The sequence below is a fragment of the Podarcis raffonei genome, chromosome 9, assembly GCF_027172205.1.
Source record: "Podarcis raffonei isolate rPodRaf1 chromosome 9, rPodRaf1.pri, whole genome shotgun sequence".
NCBI classification, from domain to species: Eukaryota; Metazoa; Chordata; class Lepidosauria; order Squamata; family Lacertidae; genus Podarcis; species Podarcis raffonei.
The window spans coordinates 62,575,185-62,584,359 of record NC_070610.1 but is presented as its reverse complement, the minus strand read 5'-3'; the positions used below and the strand labels follow the sequence as shown (position 1 = coordinate 62,584,359).

Below are 9,175 nucleotides of genomic sequence, written 5' to 3'. Positions count from 1 at the left end.
AAGGGCCGAATTGTTCAGTCAAAGAATGTAAATTCATTATGGGATGTGATTCTTATCAATTAAAAAGATTTGTCAGTATCTGATATATGTTTATTTTGGATGTACATGTGCGTGAGTGCAGAAATCACTGTGCTTAAACCAGGAAAGCAATTTGTTTTCTTTAGCAGAGCAGCTCATTGGACGTGCCTTTTGCAAAATGTCCAAGTTGCTCTGTGTAATTAGAAATAATAATAAATCCTTCAAGTCATGCACTTCAACACAACCACCTAAAGCGAAGTTTGCTCTTATTTTGGCTGTTAGTCCTGCTTGCTGTGAAGCAACACAAAACACACACAATTTTTTTTAAAAAAAAATTACAGCTCTACAACAACTTTTATAAAAGTTCAAACTAAGAGAAAGTAATAGATTAGGAGAAAACTACACATAAAATATGGAGCAGTAAATAACTTCTCCATTCCTCCACTACATGAAAATGTACCTAAGCCTATCCTAAACAGAAAAGCAAATGTCCATTCTAAAACATTACTTGGCAAGGAGACACCTACAAAAGAAATTCAATTTCACATATTAAAAATCTTACAAACAGGATATATTGTTGACAAGTTGCTTGAAAATTTGCTACAGAACAGAGGGATATCCTGGTCCTACAAAATACACAACAATGGCCATAAAATATCAGCTACATCAAACTTGCTCTGTACTGGAATAGAACAACTATTCTTTAGCTGCATGGATTAATTAGACTAATTTCCATCCGAAACAAGTTGAGCAAGCATGCCTCATTTACCACTCACTGAGATGCATGAATAAAGAAATGTCTCTATCTTCCGAAGATGGCACCATTGTAAAAAAGAAAACAAATAACCGGGTTGAGAATAAAACATCTTTGCTTTTGTCTCCAATAGCTATGATGGGTAACATTTAACGCTGACTCACACTTTCCATGGCAAGTAAATTCCACTGCAGCAACTCTAGGTTTGTCCACACATACAGAAATACAGGGAATCTCTACATATGTACAAGTGTTTGTGTGTGTACAGGGTGATGATTTGTACAGCTCAGCTATTATGCACACAGACTGTACACTCATTGAATGATACATGTGAATAACTATATGAGTGAACAGCTCAACTGTTTGCATACACAGGGACACAGATTGTACACTTGTTGAATATAATGTGTGAACACTCCTCATGTTGTCACCTATTATATATCCCCCAGCAAAACCCCTTACAATCAAAAGAGAGACTCTGTGTTTGCAAACACGGAGTGGACAAGTTTCAAGGACATGAAGCCAATTTCAGTCGTACCTTGGTTCTCGAACACCTTGGTACACGTACATTTTGGCTCCCAAATGCCGAAAACCCGGAAATAAGTGTTCCGGTTTTCGAACGTTCTTTGAAAGCCAAACGTCCGACACAGCTTCTGCAGCTTCCGATTGAGTGCAGGAAGCTCTTGCAGCCAATCGGAAGCTGTGTCTTGGTTTTTGAATGGTTCCAGGAGTCAAACGGACTCCCGGAACGGATTAAGTTTGACAACCAAGGTATGACTGCTTAGTTCCTCAACAATGGCCATCTGCAGCCTATTCCAGAGAGGTACAATTCCAAAACTAGTATAACAATCAATCCCTCTTCCTGGGCAAGATTTACTATGTTGGGTAACATTCCTTTCCCTTACTTGCTATGGACAACAGTTTGAAAACAGGGAACATGAGGGAGGAGTCCCTGGGTAAGAACTCTACCAAACCTCAGAAAAACATGTCCATGGACTATCATGCTAGGTAATTTTTATCTTTACTATAAAAAAAAACCTGGAGAAGTCAATTTTTTTTCTCTCCCACCACCCTTCCTTCCTGGCAATACCCCCCCCCCCCATGAAGAAAAGAGAGGGGTTTTTTTATTACTGTTTGTTAGACAAAATAACAATTGGAAATGGAGCAGGCCACCCTAATTCAGTGGTACTTCTGGTTATCAAACTTAATTTGTTCCAGAGGTCCGTTCTTAACCTGAAACTGTTCTTAACTACAGACATGCTTTCGCTAATGGGGCCTCTTGCTGCTGCTGCGCCGCCAGCACACGATTTCCATTCTCATCCTGGGGCAAATTTCTCAACTCGAGGTAACTCTTCCAGGTTAGCGGAGTTTGTAACCTGAAGCGTTTGTAACCTGAGGCGTTTGTAACTCGAGGTACCACTGTAGTCTAACTCTACCCTCTTAAACCTTGCTTTCACAGCCAAGACATGGAGACTAACGACCTGCAGGAAGAACAACTCATGCTTGAATTAAATAATTCAAAATCCCCCTTGCTCCAAATCACCATGATTGGAGTGGACTCAGAAAATAATTAAAAGCTAGGCCTGTCTGTCCAAAAGAAAGATCCCCCTCCCTCTCCCTCTCAAGGTCAGAGTGTTTCCCAACTCAGCATGCTTTCACTTCTCAGAAAATAAAAGAGGGGCTGGGAGAGAATAAAGCCATCCCTGCCCCACTTCGAGATGCCTTGTTAATGGTGCTATCTGACTCAGGAAAGTGAGCTCATGTTCCAAATCACCTCAGGTTGAAGGGTAGGTAATAGATAAAGAAACAAAATTTCCCTAATTATATGGAGTACGCATAAAAGCTATCCACCCTCTTAGTTGTTTGTTTTTCGCCTAGCATTTAGGTCTTATTTGAATTTCATTTTTGTATTCTTCATACGAATTGACACTGATTTCTAATCTCTGCCCTGTGATTATACCACTTAGGGGTTTCTTTTTATATATTAAGCAGTAAATGAATACGTTCTATTAAAAAAAAAAAGAATATTTGTTGCCAATGCTGCTGCCAACCTCATTCCCACTTGATGAGTGTGGTGGCACTCTATAATCAGAGGTTGCCATGCCCAGGGAGATCTTTGAACAGTGAGTTGGCAAGCATTTCAAGGAAGGGGTTAAGAAGCACCCAGCATGGGCTTTTTCAAGAACAAATCATGCCAAACCAAAAGATGATGGAACAGGTGCTAAGCAGAGAGAGAGAGAGATGTGCCAGGGCTTATACTTGCCTAGAAGCCAAATCTACTGACAGAAAAACCTTCCCCTTGAATTCTAGGCTTGTAAAGACTGCTTCTGGTTCCTCAGCCTGGAGGAAAAGACAATCAGAATGGCGTTTTGTATTGTTTTGTTTTAACTTTTTCTGTTATTACTTCATAACTTCCAAAGCTACACGGTGGCATTCAAAGCAGATTGAGGTCTTAAGTCCTGGCTCAAAGCAAGCTTTAGGAAGGACAGGGCTATAAGCTCTCTCCTGGCATTCACTGGCAGACCTGTGGCAGGGTCTTGTGGGAATGCACAAGGCTAGCTTCATCCCCTTGAGGACGCAGGGCACACTAGCAACCTCCCAAGATCAGCCAGAAGTCAGCCAGTCTGTGTTTAATGAGGATTTAATTTCAGGTAAATCTATGTGCATAGATACTGCCTGAGGTAAATATAGGGTCCTACACTTGGGGGAGGCTATGCTCTTCTTTCATGGTCAGAGACAGTATGTTGGAAACCACAGGGGAGAAAGGGCTCTTGTGCTCAGGTCCTGCTTGTGGGTTTCCCACAGGCCTCTAGTTGGCCAGTGGACGAGATGGGCTATTGGCCTGATCAAGAAGGCTCTTCTTATATCTTTATGGGGTTCCTAATCTGGCATTAGGTTGGTCCCTGCTCCTGCCAACCTAGCAGTTCGAAAGCACGTCAAAGTGCAAGTAGATAAATAGGTACCGCTCCAGCGGGAAGGTAAATGGTGTTTCCGTGGGCTGCTCTGGTTCACCAGAAGTGGCTTAGTCATGCTGGCCACATGACCTGGAAGCTGTACGCCGGCTCCCTCGGCCAATAAAGCGAGATGAGCGCCGCAACCCCAGAGTTAGTCATGACTGGACCTAATGGTCAGGGATCCCTTTACCTTTACTATTCTGGCATTTGTGACCAATATGGCACCCTTGTTGCCAGCCAAGGCCATGTGACTCTCCTATTTATTTTCTTTTAAAAAAAAACAACCAACAAGGATTTTGTTGGGTTCCTTTTTGGGGTGGTGGTGGGAAGGAGTAGCCTGCTTTCTATCTGTGGTTTTATTTGGGTGGCGGGGTTGTAGGTATTTTCTAGGTGTTGTTGTAGGAGGGGGAGGTTCTGAGTGTTGCCAGTTTTTCTCCTGTGAAACAGGTATTTCGTGCTGCTCACAATAGTTCTGCCTCATAGCGATCGGTGACTCCTACCCTGCAGACACACACACGACAGAAGGCAAGGAGGAAAGAACAGTTGGAAGGCTGATGGCTACAGAATAGCCCCTTTTAAACAGCGTTTTTCTTGTTTTTAATCTTATAAATTGTCTTTGCGTTCTTACCGATGCCAAAAGTGGCAAACAACAGTTTAAAAATCAAAATGACTAATTCTAAACAAAACAGTCTGACAGTAAAGTAAATGTGCAATCGAAACAAAACCTTCAATGACAAACCTGTGAATTCCTCTGCTTCTCTTAAATGGGCACTTTTGAGTCTACTAGGTATTCAAATACGCCATTAAGCTGATTACCCACCCTTTTAAATTCTCCCTCTCTCTGCCCGTCTATCAGTGCAATCCTATACATATCTACTCAGAGGTCAGTCCCATAGAGTTGGATGGTTCTTACTCTTGGGTAAGGGGGTATAGGATTGTAGCCTGTATCTCTTCCCTTGTCTCAGCTTACATCCTTCTCGCTCACTCCATTCGGCACAAGCTCATCTATAGTTACTTTCCTGAATTTCCTTCTCCCACTCCTGCCTCTGTACCTTCTTTTCAGTATGCAGCACCTCACTTTACCCATCCCTCTGCTGCCACAGGAACATGGAAAAGTGCCTTGTACAAAGTCATTGGTCCACTTAGCTGGGTGTTGTCCACACAGACAGGCAGGGATTCAGACCCAGGACATTCCAGAGATGGAACCTGGAATCATCTACAGCCCTGACACTGAGCTATAGTCCCTACTGCATCCCTTATTTATCTATCCTAACACAGAATATTCATCCTCTAGTAGCAAACTGTTTTGTTAAAACCAGCTGTGAGTAGAAGACAAAGTATCACCCACATGTTGACCAATGCTAAGCCATTGCTTTTCCATCACCAGCGATCCAGTTAAGAATATTTGATTCTGGGTTTAATGGACTTGTGGGAGGGTGACTTTAGAGTCTAGGCAGTCTTACTTGAGTGTAAGTCCTATTTAACCAAGTGGGTCTTGCTGAATCAATATCCATAAGATCAGGCTGTAAAAATGGTTCAAGTTTTAGTGATTTATGAATTTGGACTCAATCCTATGCACCATAGACAACTTTGTGTGTGTGCATTTATTTAATCCCACATATGTACTGTGGGATTATGTGCTGTATGTGTATCTGTTGGGCTTTGGGCAGGATTCCAGCACTGCAGGAAGATGGACCACATGATCCTTGGGGTCCCTTCCAATGCTACAATTCTATGATTCTGTGATGCATGTATGTGTGTTGTGCGTGTCTGCACACAAGAGTGTGGTAGGCATGCTCACTTTAGCCACACCCACTTTTGCATGGGGCCCCTGGAGGGTTGGCCAAGAGGCAATGTGGCCCTCGACCCCAATCCAGCAGCTGTTACTGATGAAAGAAAACTAAGATTAGGACAGAAAAGTCTTCTGGCAAATGTAATGTCTATTCTCAGTCTGAAATTCTTGTGGCCTCCTTTAGAGGGAAACAGCAATCCTTTGCATATTCGCCAATGCTAAACAAGTGCAAGTCAAAGCCCTTACTGACCTACTGTGAACCTAGTGATCAATCAGAAAAGCCTTCTTTTTTACATCGTATGTGTAATATGAATTTTCTGAAGTTATCTGTGCCTGCCTAATTCATAAAAATTAATTCCTTTCCGCCATTATGGTGGCAGAATGTAGTTATAAACAAGGCTGTGAATATGCCTTGATTCTGCAAGAAAAGCACAGAATAGGAAAGTGGATACAGAATCTCTGTCTCCTGGGCATGTCTGCTTTCTTCTCTTTCTCTCTTTTCCTTCCTTTCCATGGGAACTGTGACAAAATGTTGCAATATGCAGTGCGCCTGCTCAGTGTTCCAGACAGCCAGCCATGCTCCCATCAGCATGCTCCATTCCATCTCTCCCCCTCAAAAGATAGTCAGCATTCCATAGTCATCTTTAGGGTATTTTTCCTTATGATTTTTTTTTTTTTGCGTCTTGCAAAACTTGGGGTTCCCCTCTCTTTTTGGCACTCATGACCTCAATTCACCACTGGAAGGAATAATGCCTGAAAGTGTGAACAATGTCACTAAAATACTAGCAGTTGGCATGGATGATACTGAGTAATAGTTTCAGTGGTTGTGGATAGGGCTTCAGAGTCCTTGCGGCTCCTGTGTCTTAGCAATTTCAAAGTGCTAAATATTTTTACACATCTTCTCAATTTGCATAAACTTAGGAACTATCCAGTTTCACAGAAACAGGATTCTTGGGAGCAGAATATTTTTTAAAAATGGGGGGGGTGCATGCAAGTATTACATCTGAGACGCTCAACAGAAGCAAAACACAAGAACTCAGTTTCTTTTCGTATTTGCAAAACTTGAAACAATGTGAGAGAAATTGATTGGTTTGACTTACATGTGGCAGAAGCAGTGTATCTTGCAACCAGTGATCAAACCATCTTCTCAATCAACCATCCAATAAATATACGAAACATCCAAATTAAGCCCTAAAATCCCTGTGCTTAAAAGAAAAAACCCTGAGTGTCAATCTATAAATTAAGAATCTAACATAGTCAAAGGTATATTTTAATTGCAACACATATTCTGTTTTGTTTTTAATAAAAATCAAAGGATTATCATATTTATAAGTGCTTCATTTCCAGGGTGTAGAATTCTACCAGGTTAAAAGAAATGAAATAAAGCATGGCATATGGACACAGCCCTGTCTACAAAGGCCAGCTCCAAAACCCTAGTAACCTCAGTGGAAAAGGTTGGTTTCTTTCTGCCAAATAGCTGTGTGATGTTCCCTGAAGCCCATAGCACTGCTGTCCTGTGCAAAGGAAGCCTGGCATCTAGTGGACATTTAGCTGCTGTGTCACAAACCCAGCACACTTGAACAAGGTACTTAGAAAGTTGCCTGGAGCAAAAGGAGACCTGTGGCCAGGCTGGTGTTGTTGTTGTTGTTGTTGTTTTTTGGGGAGGAATCACTGTAGAAGAACCTCAACATAAGGACTAATAGCCTATTTGATTTAACTGTATTTCTTCCTAGAGAGCAATTGATAGAATACAATTCTTCTTTCTTTCTTTCTTTCTTTCTTTCTTTCTTTCTTTCTTTCTTTCTTTCATACATAAAATTTATACACAGCTTGACTGTAACCCCTCCAAAAAAAACCTCAAAGTGGTTTACAAAAAGAGTATAACAATAAAATTATCAGTAAACAGTTAAAAACAACTATTTAAAACATGCCAAATTAACTTTAGCGATAAACCAAAACCACACTAAAACACACATCAACATTCTATACAGGGTATAGCCACAAGTGAAAGGTTTAAGCTGCATTTCCATGCACACTTTCCAGGAATAAAGTCCCACTGAAACTTAGTGGGACTCACTCCTGTCTGGACATGTATAGGATTGTGCTGTTAGGGCTCGCTCTCACTACCACATGCCTAGAAAGCATGGGTATGAGTGGTTTTCCTTTTGCCCCGTTCCTCTTCCACGAAAAACCCGCTCTCAAACACCAATCTGCAGAAAACCCGAATTGCTCTTTGCTCTGATTGAGCGCTACAGAGCAATTTTCCCCTGTGGAAAATCAGCAGGAGAAGAAGTAGTGTGGATAAGCTTTGCAAGACTTAAAATACTCGTTTTGTAAAATCAAAGCTGAAAATTCAAGGAGAGGGTCTAGTACATGGATGGGGAGTTGGTGGCCTTTCAGATTTTGTTTATCTCCAGCTCCCAACAGCATGACCAATGACATAGGAGTTGTCCAAAAACATTGGGAAGGCCACAAGTTCCTGGCTTAAAAGGAACCCTGCTGCAATATTATTAACCTTCAGGATGAATTTGGAAAATCCCCCTTTACCCTGGCATTTGTTGGCTGAAAAATACTCTTCCTAGCAACCCCAAGATCATTGGACGGATGAAGTTTGTAATTGTAACCGCTTTTCAAATGTTTTAAATTGTAATTGTTTTTAGGGTGTTTTAACTGTTCTGTAAACTGTTAACTGTTCTTTGCTTTTAAATTGCATATTTCTTTGCCATCCTGGGCTCCTTCAGAGGAAGAGCAGGATGTAAATTCAACAAACAAGGAAACAACATAACACGGTTAATAAGCTTGTTCCAAAAACCTGCATTAAGGCTGAATTAGTAGTCAAGGTTCAACAGAATATACTCAGTTGTCCATTTTTATGCTTGTGGTTTAAAGTGCTTCACCTCAGTGATACATATGATGGGGCCACGGGCGAGACTTTTCTTCCATGGTTATCCTCCTGTTCATTTCTTCATACATTTCATTTCCAGCACATCACATCCACCGGCATGACCAAACAACAGGTGTTAAAGGATTGCACACCTCTCACTAACTCTTTCTTTTTTGTCCTATCGCTAATATGTGTCCAACCAACCGTTCTGCACTTATCCAAGTGATTACAAGACCACACACGGAATAATATATTTCTGTTGTGGTCATATATGTGCACTCTGAGAATTAAGATACATGATCGGCATGGTCACATGATGCACCTGCTCCTAATGGATACCACTTCAAAGTGCAGGTGTGAAGGCCAGTGGCGTAGCGTGGGTTGTCAGCACCCGGGGCAAGGCAAGTAATTTGTGCCCCCTAACCCGCACGCCTGGCACCCCCCCTCCACAGTGGGCGGCAACCCGGCGGCTCGGATTGGATTCGCACAGCCAGCACTGCAGTGAGAGAGAGTGAGTGAGCCAGGTAGGGGCAGAGAGCTGCGAGTGCGAGCGCCCCCCCCCAGATGTTGCACCCGGTGCGGCCGGCCCCCCTGCACCCCCCACGCTACGCCACTGGTGAAGGCTTCTACACATGGGTGGGTGGGTAGACTTCCCTGCATATGCAAAGCTAGAATGTGAAGTTAGGATATCTATCTGCCATTTTGAAATATTTCATAAAGCAGTCACATAAAATACCAGTGGGGTACAGAAAACAAAAAAATAAGTATAAAAC

At 42.1% G+C, this 9,175-nt stretch overlaps 1 long non-coding RNA gene across 1 annotated transcript; it reads right to left on the bottom strand.

The window, feature by feature from the left end:
* Positions 1-2,059: 2,059 nt before the first annotated feature.
* Positions 2,060-8,760, bottom strand: LOC128421359 (uncharacterized). Its single transcript, XR_008332296.1, has 3 exons — positions 8,416-8,760; positions 6,619-6,723; positions 2,060-3,112 (listed from the first exon to the last, which is right to left on the bottom strand). It is a non-coding gene; the product is annotated as an uncharacterized LOC128421359 (long non-coding RNA).
* Positions 8,761-9,175: the final 415 nt, after the last annotated feature.